Source organism: Coregonus clupeaformis, chromosome 30, assembly GCF_020615455.1.
Source record: "Coregonus clupeaformis isolate EN_2021a chromosome 30, ASM2061545v1, whole genome shotgun sequence".
NCBI classification, from domain to species: Eukaryota; Metazoa; Chordata; class Actinopteri; order Salmoniformes; family Salmonidae; genus Coregonus; species Coregonus clupeaformis.
Genome location: NC_059221.1, coordinates 36081385 through 36092640, shown reverse-complemented (window position 1 = coordinate 36092640; position 11256 = coordinate 36081385). Strand labels below are relative to the sequence as shown.

The 11256-nt window shown below is 42.5% G+C and overlaps 1 long non-coding RNA gene across 1 annotated transcript in view; it reads left to right on the top strand.

Annotated features, from left to right (window-relative positions):
- Nucleotides 1-8694, top strand: part of LOC121545325 — a 91929-nt gene extending 83235 nt beyond the window's left edge. Inside the window, exon 4 of the long non-coding RNA XR_005996265.1 lies at nt 7433-8694. This is a non-coding gene — a long non-coding RNA (uncharacterized LOC121545325). The remainder of the gene's footprint in view (nt 1-7432) is intronic.
- The last annotated feature ends 2562 nt before the right edge of the window (nt 8695-11256 follow it).

The window sequence follows — 11256 nt, the reverse complement described above, 5'->3', positions numbered from 1 at the left end:
CTGAATGGATTCCTGACATGGAAAGGTTTACTACCAACATCAGCTAAATTAGATTTCAAAAGATGCAAAATCATGATTGTGATGATGTTTACAGTTTTTTACAATCACTTTGGCACTAATTTCAGAACCTTGACGTCATTTTTCAAAACTCGAGACACAAAACTCACAACCAATGATCAAAATGCACATTTTTCAAAACTCTAACACTTTTTTCAATTGCTTGGATACAATACACATAAAACTAAGATAATTTGTTCATTTAACAAAAGTCACCTGTTCAATATGACACAACTTAACATCAAAGTACTACTATTTCAAAAGGCAATTCACACATTACATTTCAGATGAGTGTCTATTCATTTCATTACAATTATCCAACTATCAATTGATACAACTGCTCAAAATGATAAGTAACTGTTGCATTACTCTTAATGCATAGTTGTATGGAAACAGACAAACAATATTCCATGTTAAGATCATGAAAGTTTCAAAGTAACGAGATTCATTGTCACCAATTAGTGTGGAGCATGAACCAATTAGACTACATTATCTATGGATGTAATATTTCATCATCATTCTTTATCAGACACCGTTTCTATGGTCCCCTTGTAACCTTCCTTGATGAGCTCGATCAGGCATGTAGAGTTGGTGGCGTGACCTATGTCATTGTGTGGGATAATGTCAGGTTCCACCATGCCCATATGGTACAAGCATGGTTTCAGGCCCATGCACAATTTACCACCCTGTATTTACCCCCATACTCTCCTTTCCTTAACCCGATTGAGGAATTTTTCTCCACATGGAGATGGAAGGTTTATGATAGGCGCCCTCATGAACAAGTCACTCTTCTCCAGGCCATGGATGACGCATGCAATGACATCACGGCAGACCAGTGTCAGGCCTGGATTTGCCATGGCCAAATGTTTTTTCCAAGATGTTTGGCTAATGAAAACATCCATTGTGATGTAGATGAGAACCTGTGGCCAAATCCACAAGACAGAGTTGATGAAAATGTAGAAGTACAGTAATCACTCCATGTTTTACTTTTTACAGTACAAGCAAGCAAGTTGAAGAACACTGCATTTGATGTTTTACAGTACTGTATTGTTTTTCATCAATATATTTCAGATTTTGTTCAATGATTCCACTGTGTCTGTAGTATTCTCTCTACTACTGCAGTACTTTTACAGGGATGTATTTACATGTAGTACCATAATGAAACATGTATCACCTATTTTGTACTACAATATTTAATGATCGTACGAACAATGACACAGTGAAACTATCGGTTGCTTGTGTGTGGGTGATCTAAATTAACGTTTCATTGGTATTTGTTTTTTGAACCAATGATTGTGCAAGTGCAAGATTTCTTTAAAGATATGAATGCACAATGCAATGTTTTGAACATTGGACAGCCTGTGTTACAAGTGATGACCGTTTTGAGTTTTGTGTCTAGAGTTTTGAAAAATGACGTCAAGGTTCTGAAATTAGTGCCAAAGTGATTGTAAAAAACTGTATTATCTACAGTTCATCCCCACAACGTGTGTGTGTGTGTGTGTGTGTGTGTGTGTGTGTGTGTGTGTGTGTGTGTGTGTGTGTGTGTGTGTGTGTGTGTGTGTGTGTGTGTGTGTGTGTGTGTGTGAGTGTGCGTGTGCGTGTGCGTGAGTGTGTGTGTGTGTGTGTGTGTGTGTGTGTGTGTATGTGTGTGTGTATGTGTGTGTGTGTTTGTGTGTGTATGTGTGTGTGTGTGTGTGTATGTGTGTGTGTATGTGTGTGTGTGTGTGTGTGTGTGTGTGTGTGTGTGTGTGTGTGTGTGTGTGTGTGTGTATGTGTGTGTGTATGTGTGTATGTGTGTGTGAGTGTGCGTGTGTGTGTATTTGTGTGTGTGTATGTGTGTGTGTATGTGTGTGTGTTGAGATGAGTGTAATTGAACAGGACAACCTCTCCTTGGTGAACACTCTTGTGTGTGTGATTTTGGAATCTAGGTCAAAGAGCTGAATTAGGCAGCGAGCGATGGAAGAAAATCTGCATCACTCTGCATGGTTACAGGGCCCTCCAGGGAGAACACACACACACAGACACAAAACTCAATTAAATAAGACATGAGCATAAATGTGTAATGTTAATTATTTTAAATGTGAAAGAAGGAGATGTTACCATGCAACGTTATTACTGACATAAGACTGTCTCATTCAAATATCCCTCCTCTCCCCTCCTCTCCTCTCCTCTCCTCCTCTCCTCTCCTCTCCTCTCCTCTCCTCTCCTCTCCTCTCCTCTCCTCTCCTCTCCTCTCCTCTCCTCTCCTCTCCTTTCCTCTCCTCTCCTCCTCTCCTCTCCTCATATCCTCCTCCCCGCCTCCTCTCCTCCTCCTCTCCTCCCTTCCTTCTCCTTTTCTCCTCTCCTCCTCTCCTCCTCTCCTCCTCCCCTCCTCTCCCCCTCTCGCCCTCTCCTCCTCTCCTCCTCTCCTCCTACCCTTCTGTCCTCCTCTACTCCTCTTCTGTCCTCCTCTCCTCCTCTTCTCCTCTCCTCCTCTCCTTCTCTCCCCCTCTCTCCCTCTCCTCCTCTTCTCCTCTCCTCCTCTCCTTCTCTCCCCCTCTCTCCCTCTCCTCCTTTCCTTCTCTCCTCCTCCCCTCCTCATCTCCTCCTCCCCTCCCCCCAGCGCAGAGCAGAGAGATAACAAGGGAGCAGGCAGCCCAAACTTCACACACACAGAATATGCACAAGACATGATGCCAGGCTTCAATTGGTGAAAGTTTTCTCTTCTCTCACTCTACAGACAGTCTTCAGATGCTTTTTCAAACTTTCTGCTGTTGAGAGGAATTCAAATCAAGAGGGGGAGTGTGTGTGTTCTTGTCTAACCCTCAAACATGGAGGATCCTCCTGCAGTCTCCCCATTTGAGTTTATCATAAAGACTAATCAGTGTGTCTGTGTGTGTATCACTGTCTAACTGTGGTGTGTGTGTGACACAATGTGCTTGCGTTTGTTACTATGAGTATGTGCGTGTGTGTCTGTGTGTGTCTGTGTGTGTCTGTGTCTGTGTGTGTCTGTGTCTGTGTGTGTCTGTGGGTGTGTGTCAGTGGGTGTGGGTGTGCGTATGTGTGTGTGCATGTGTGTGTGTGTGTGTGTGTGTGTGTGTGTGTGTGTATGTGATTACAGGGCCCTCAAGTAAGAACACACACACACATACACACACACACAAAACTCAATTACTATTTTAGACATGAGCATAAATGTGATTTTAGATGCGAAAGAAGGAGATGTTAACGTGCAATGTTATTACTGACATAAGACTGTCTCATTCAAAAGACAGCAACTCTGCAGATATGAGTTATTTTGGGGGGAAATGATAAGGATGATATGAGTGTGTGTTAGCAGGCGTGTGTGTGTGTGTGTGTGTGTGTGTGTGTGCGTGTGCGCATTCTCATGCTTCTGTGTCAATGGTTATGTGTGGGGTGTGCACTTTGTTGCTCCTCCTATCCTCTCCTCCTCCTCTCCTCCTCTCCTCCTCTCCTCCTCTCCTCCTCTCTTCCTCCTCTCTTCCTCCTCTCCTCCTCCACTTTTTCCTCCTCCCCTAATCTCCTGCTCCACTGCTCCACTCCTCCCCTCCTCTCCTCCTCTCCTCCTCCCCTCCCATTCCCTCCTCCCCTCCTCTCCTCCCATTCCCTCCTCCCCTCCTCTCCCCCTCTCCTCCTCCCCTCCCATTCCCTCCTCCCCTCCTCTCCACCTCCCCTCCCATTCCCTCCTCCTCTCCTCCTCTCCTCCTCTCCTCCTCCCCTCCCCTCCTCTCCTCCTCTCCCCCTCTCTCCCTCTCCTCCTTTCCTTCTCCCCTCCTCCCCTCCTCCTCTCCTCCTCCCCTCCCCCCAGCGCAGAGCAGAGAGATAACAAGGGAGCAGGCAGCCCAAACTTCACACAGACAGAATATGCACAAGACATGATGCCAAGCTTCAGTTGGTGGAAGTTTTCTCCTCTCTCACTCTACAGACAGTCTTCAGATGCTTGTTCAAACTTTCTGCTGTTGAGAGGAATTCAAATCAAGACGGGGAGTGTGTGTGTTCTTGTCTAACCCTCAAACATGGAGGATCCTCCTGTAGTCTCCCCATTTGAGTTTATCATAAAGACTAATCAGTGTGTCTGTGTGTGTATCACTGTGTAACTGTGGTGTGTGTGTGACACAATGTGCTTGCGTTTGTTACTATAAGTGTGTGTATCCAAATGTGTTGTATTGTGTTGTGTTTAATTTAATTTTGCATGGTTTTGTATGTGTGGTTGTATTTTACTGTGTGTGTGTGTGTGTGTGTGTGTGTGTGTGTGTTGGTATACACAGTTGTGCATGTGTGGTTGTGTTTAACTGTGTATATGTGTGTGGTTGTGTTTCATTGTGTTTTAGTGTGTATGTGCGTGTGTGTGCTTGCGTGTGTGTGCGTCTGCCCTCCAGAGGAGCGTGTTCTGATGGATGTTAATGGGGACTGACGCAGGTTGTCCCCCGAGGGAGAGAACGGCCAACCAGGGAGGGAGGGAACAAGGGAAGAGAAGGAGGGGGAACTCACCCCTTTAATCCACTCCCTTCTTCACAGAGAGGAGAAAAGGCAGTGAACCCAAGCCTCATCCCACTCTTCCAGCCTGCAGCGCTGCACAGGAGCACTTAAAAACATTTTAACAAGCTATTCACTTCATTAAATATGGACTTCCGGTCAGCAAAAACCCTGGAAGGAAAACTCTCTTTGACTTTACACATTGACAGAGAGACAGAGAGAGAGAGAGAGAGAGACAGAGAGAGAGAGAGAGAGAGAGAGAGAGAGAGAGAGAGAGAGAGAGAGAGAGAGAGAGAGAGAGAGAGAGAGAGAGAGAGAGAGAGAGAGAGAGAGAGAGAGAGAGAGAGAGAGAGAGAGAGAGAGAGAGAGAGAGAGAGAGAGAGAGAGAGAGAGAGAGAGAGAGAGAGAGGTAGTAAAGAGAATGGGTATGTGAGAGTTAGGTCAAAATTAGGTGTGTGGATGATGGTTATTCTTAGGCAAACAAACTATGAAGTGGCTACATTTTCATGAATTGTTTTTTTCTATTTTACAAATTTTATTTTGACATTTTTGAGTAAGAAACTCTTGAAAGCTCAAGTCTACATATCTTATTTGAACCAGTCAAATATTGAAAGAAAATGCATTGCACACCTCACTATTATTATCCTCACTATGATGATGTTTTTATGTAAGGTCCCTCTTTTCATGTTCATGTCAAATCATGTCCAAATCATCCTACAGTAGTTTTTTAAATGACTGTGTTACTCAATGAAGTTATTTGTAGAGAATTTGGACATGAAGAGAATTTGGACATGATTTGGAAAATGCAAATGTAGGTTCCATTGACTTGCATTGGTTTGCGGGGGGGGGGGCAACACACTCACTTTAAATTGTACTGATTTATTAAAAATTGATTACAATTTTTATCTCTAAACAAGTGGATTATTTATCTTTAGGCTCCCCTAATAGTATATACGGTGGGGAGAACAAGTATTTGATACACTGCCGATTTTGCAGGTTTTCCTACTTACAAAGCATGTAGAGGTCTGTCATTTTTATCATAGGTACACTTCAACTGTGAGAGACGGAATCTAAAAATCCAGAAAATCACATTGTATGATTTTTAAGTAATTAATTTGCATTTTATTGCATGACATAAGTATTTGATCACCTACCAACCAGTAAGAATTCCGGCTCTCACAGACCTGTTCGTTTTTCTTTAAGAAGCCCTCCTGTTCTCCACTCATTACCTGTATTAACTGCACCTGTTTGAACTCGTTACCTGTATAAAAGACACCTGTCCACACACTCAATCAAACAGACTCCAACCTCTCCACAATGGCCAAGACCAGAGAGCTGTGTAAGGACATCAGGGATAAAATTGTAGACCTGCACAAGGCTGGGATGAGCTACAGGACAATAGGCAAGCAGCTTGGTGAGAAGGCAACAACTGTTGGCGCAATTATTAGAAAATGGAAGAAGTTCAAGATGACGGTCAATCACCCTCGGTCTGGGGCTCCATGCAAGATCTCACCTCGTGCGGCATCAATGATCATGAGGAAGGTGAGGGATCAGCCCAGAACTACACGGCAGGACCTGGTCAATGACCTGAAGAGAGCTAGGACCACAGTCTCAAAGAAAACCATTAGTAACACACTACGCCGTCATGGATTAAAATCCTGCAGCGCACGCAAGGTCCCCCTGATCAAGCCAGCGCATGTCCAGGCCCGTCTGAAGTTTGCCAATCACCATCTGGATGATCCAGAGGAGGAATGGGAGAAGGTCATGTGGTCTGATGAGACAAAAATAGAGCTTTTTGGTCTAAACTCCACTCGCCGTGTTTGGAGGAAGAAGAAGGATGAGTACAACCCCAAGAACACCATCCCAACCTGTAAAGCATGGAGATGGAAAAATCATTCTTTGGGGATGCTTTTCTGCTAAGGGGACAGGACAACTGCACCGTATTGAGGGGAGGATGGATGGGGCCATGTATCGCGAGATCTTGGCCAACAACCTCCTTCCCTCAGTAAGAGCATTGAAGATGGGTCGTGGCTGGGTCTTCCAGCATGACAACGACCCAAAACACACAGCCAGGGCAACTAAGGAGTGGCTCCGTAAGAAGCATCTCAAGGTCCTGGAGTGGCCTAGCCAGTCTCCAGACCTGAAGCTAATAGAAAATCTTTGGAGGGAGCTGAAAGTCTGTATTGCCCAGCGACAGCCCCGAAACCTGAAGGATCTGGAGAAGGTCTGTATGGAGGAGTGGGCCAAAATCCCTGCTGCAGTGTGTGCAAACCTGGTCAAGACCTACAGGAAACGTATGATCTCTGTAATTGCAAACAAAGGTTTCTGTACCAAATATTAAGTTCTGCTTTTCTGATGTATCAAATACTTATGTCATGCAATAAAATGCAAATTAATTTCTTAAAAATCATACAATGTGATTTTCTGGATTTTTAGATTCCGTCTCTCACAGTTGAAGTGTACCTATGATAAAAATGACAGACCTCTACATGCTTTGTACGTAGGAAAACCTGCAAAATCGGCAGTGTATCAAATACTTGTTCTCCCCACTGTATATATATATATAAAGTTTATATAAAAAGAAAGAGAGAATTTCAAATCTATTGTGCGCACACATAAACAGAGAGAGACAGAGAGACAGAGAGAGACCCTTCAGGTCATTGGGTTCATAACATGGTCCTTTTTGTCTTGTCTGTGGTTTTGTTGTGATTGCACCATGGCAACATAAACCAATATTCCTCTGGCCAGTATTCACAATATTCACAATATTAATATGTTACATTGTTAGTGTCTGTTCCAATATTAATTCATTCATTTATTGACGATATTGACTAGGCTGTGTCTTAAACTGTGTGTGATAGGTAAACCTTTGGTTTTCCTCTTTGTGTTTGTGTTCCAGAGAGACGGATTGGAGAGATTACATCACCTCTGACCTCACTGACCCTTCATCGTCATGGCGACTGTCTCATGGTGACAGACAGATGTCATCAATCAACAGTTCTGACAGCTCATTCTCTTCTGGCTATAGAAAAGGATGCAGAGGATTATTTGTGTATGGGTGTGTGTGTTTGTGTGTGTACATGCGAGCTTGCGAGCGCCTATGTGTGTGTTTCACTATATGAGGACAGAAATGTAGAGATGTCCAAGTAGATCAATTTCCCAGATAAGGTCACACAGTTAATTTTATATTCTGTATATTTTGTTAGGTATTAATTAGTGAATGTTTGGTGTCAACGAAACAGATGGAGTGTGTGGCACCTTTAAAGGGTTCATAATGGACTACAAAGTGGGTCAGAGTAAAGAAATCTTCAACAATTATTCATGGCCCGTCCCATCTCTCTCCCCTCCACCAGCCCTCTTTCTCCACTTTTCTTTTTTTAATCTGCATCAAATTGCAGCAATAGGAGAAAGAGAACAAGAGCAGAGAGAGGGAAGGAGATAAAAAGAGGCAGAGGGGAAATGTTTGTACCATGTTACCTCTTGTCAGCAGGGTATGTGATGAAATGTAGGTGCAACGCTTGCTCAGCAGATCAACTTTTTTTTTGTTGCAGCAAATATTGCTCTTGCACCCTACACCAAATAACAGACACTCAAGCACACTTCCAATTTAGAGTAAGCTGAACAGAGTGCACCCACAGCATTCAACTATTTATCCCGTTACAGATCAGTGAAAAACAAAGATGAGGAGACATGGAAATGAAGCTTTTCAGGCGATTCGTACTGAAGTTGCAGACAAACTCCTCTAATTAGAGGCAGAAATAAATGTAAACTGCTATTGGATTATCAGAGAATGTGAGAGGGTTCTGATTGGATTTTGAGTGAGTTAGAGTTTTCTGATTAGATGAATTAGTCAGTTAGTTAGAGTATTCAGATTGGATGTTGTAAGAATGAGAGGGTTCTAATTGTCGGAAGAGAGAATGTTATACCTCTGATTGGATGATGACCGAGAGAGAAAGGGTTCTGATTGGAGGTTGAGCGGGTGAGATTCCTCTGCAGTATCTGGGTGTCATGGCTGCCAGGTCCCTGCAGGTCTGAACTGTAAATCTACACATTAATCAGACTCAGCAGGGAGCGATCAAAGGAGCCCGCTCCATCTTTACTCAGAGCAGCTCTTTGAAGTGTCTCAATGTGTGTGTGTGTGTGTATGTGTGTGTGTGTGTGTGTGTGTGTGTGTGTGTGTGTGTGTGTGTGTGTGTGTGTGTGTGTGTGTGTGTGTGTGTGTGTGTGTGTGTGTGTGTGTGTGTGTGTGTGTGTGTGTGTGTGTGTGAGAGAGTGTGTGTGTGTGAAAGGCTTAACCAGTGTGGAGTGCAGTCTTCAGCCTCACTGTTGTTCCCTCAGGAAACCAAGGCCTAGTTTCCCTGCTGTCTGCTGATTGGTTAAAACACACAACAAGATACATCATGATTGGTGAACACATGACAACATATCTCAGTATACATGCTAGGGTACACTATGTTCAAACCTTTCCAGGTAATTTCAGAGGTCTTGATGAAAGAGTATTTAGAAAATGGAGAACCCTTAGGAAATGGAGAAGGACAGAGGTTAAATAAAATGTCAAATTGTACATGTTTGTTGACAACAATCAAATATCAATCAACATCACTGTCTGATGCCCAGTGGGAATACAACATGCATCAATGTTATATGAAACAACACACTACCTTTGTTTGACTATATATCAACAGCCTGGTTATATTCTTCTCAGAAGGTTGTCCGAGCATTGAGTCTCACAACTGAAGTTCCTTCTGGAACTTAAAGTAATTATATTCTTATAGTCTCATAGCAGCCTATGTCATCATAGGTTGCAGATTGTGTGCATAAAGACTCTGTGTGTGTGTGTGTGTGTGTGTGTGTGTGTGTGTGTGTGTGTGTGTGTGTGTGTGTGTGTGTGTGTGTGTGCGCGTGTGTGCGTGCGTGCATGTGTATAACGATCAGTAGACACTAGACTGCCTCTCTGTGGTCATAAGCTGCAACTGCAGCCTCCTCAGTGCGCCACACAGTGCCAAATAGCATGTCACCTTGACCTCTAATCAAATCAAATCAAATCAAATCAAATTTTATTGGTCACATGCGCCGAATACAACAGGTGCAGACATTACAGTGAAATGCTTACTTAAAGCCCTTAACCAACAGTGCATTTATTTTTTACAAAAAAAGTAAAAATAAAACAACAACAAAAAAAGTGTTGAGAAAAAAAGAGCAGAAGTAAAATAAAATAACAGTAGGGAGGCTATATATACAGGGGGGTACCGGTGCAGAGTCAATGTGCGGGGGCACCGGCTAGTTGAGATAGTTGAGTGTGGACTCTAGTTACCATGGCAATGTAAGCTGCTGCTAAGGCCTTCTGAATGTTATGGTTTATTGTTGGTGTGTTTACATTGCTCGCTGTGTTCGCTGTTAAATAAAGGTAATAGATAAATACATCTGTTTCAGAAATTCTGAATTAGAAGCAACTTCTTAGTAAGAGAGAACTGTTATGTGCACTCTCTAGGAGTCACGCAGGGATGTATTTGGCAACTGGACATGAACATGCTGCATCGCAATAGTCTATACAGTTGCTTCCTCTTTCCTTTCCTTGAACTGCATGTAAACAACTGACAGAAGTGGTTTAGAGAAAGCATCGCCACTAGGCCTCAAACATATTGCTTCATATTGCTTTAACTCATCCTGTATTTTCAGACCAATACAGATGAAGAGGTGCAAGGAATTGCCACTTAAAGCAAGGAGATAGTAGACTAGAATATTACAGGCTTTGTATGACAATCCTGCCATCTTCTGGCCAATTTGGGACATCCCTGTTCTGGTAAATTTGAGATTGTGTTTTTCAGTAAAACATGGTATGCAATTATTTCGACAGTATACACTTTATAAAAAATCTGTACAAACTCAAACATTAATGTGAAGTTTAATTAATTTGAAGTTTCAACATGTAGTGCAGCTTTGCTAACTGCTAACATCAGGGATATTGGATTATATAGATTTTTTAGGATGATGCTAAATCATGATAAAGACTAGCCTAGTAAACAATGGATTATCGTGGCTGCTGTTACTAGGCTACTGGCCTACAAAGACAACTCAAAGTAAAATGTATTTCACTCAAACATGTAGATTAGATAAACCATCCATTTTGACTTTGGATCAATAAATACTTTTAATGGAGAATGTCTCATCTAAACTTCTGATGGGTCATTACAGAAGTTACAACATTATTAAAGGTAGCACCATGGAGTTAGAGTGTGGACTCATCTTTGTATTTGTCCCATTATGGCATCTGTGACAGCACGCCATTGAGGCCATCTCCATTTTGATGTAGTCAATTTTCTTCTTCTTTTGTATTTGAAAAAAAACATAAAGCTGATATTAGTAATTTACTGCCACCTGCAGTGCTTGGGTCCTCGATCATATCTTGTGTGTCATTAATTTACTGTGGCCACTAGATGGTGGTGATATAACTTAAAGCCATTTAAAAACCATGCAACAAAACTCATAGGATTCACCATCCAGTTGACTACTTTAAAGAGTGACTGAACACACCGATTCCACATATGTTTATTTTCTCTGTTGCTCATTAATTAAAAGAAACAAGATTTCAGTCTTGGGGGTGTGTTTTGATGTGGCAGTTACTGATGTTTGTCCCCCATGAGACACCATAGGAACAAAGCCAGTATTACTTCCTCAAAATAATCAGAATGAATCTAAGTTAACTAAAGAAATCTGTAATAG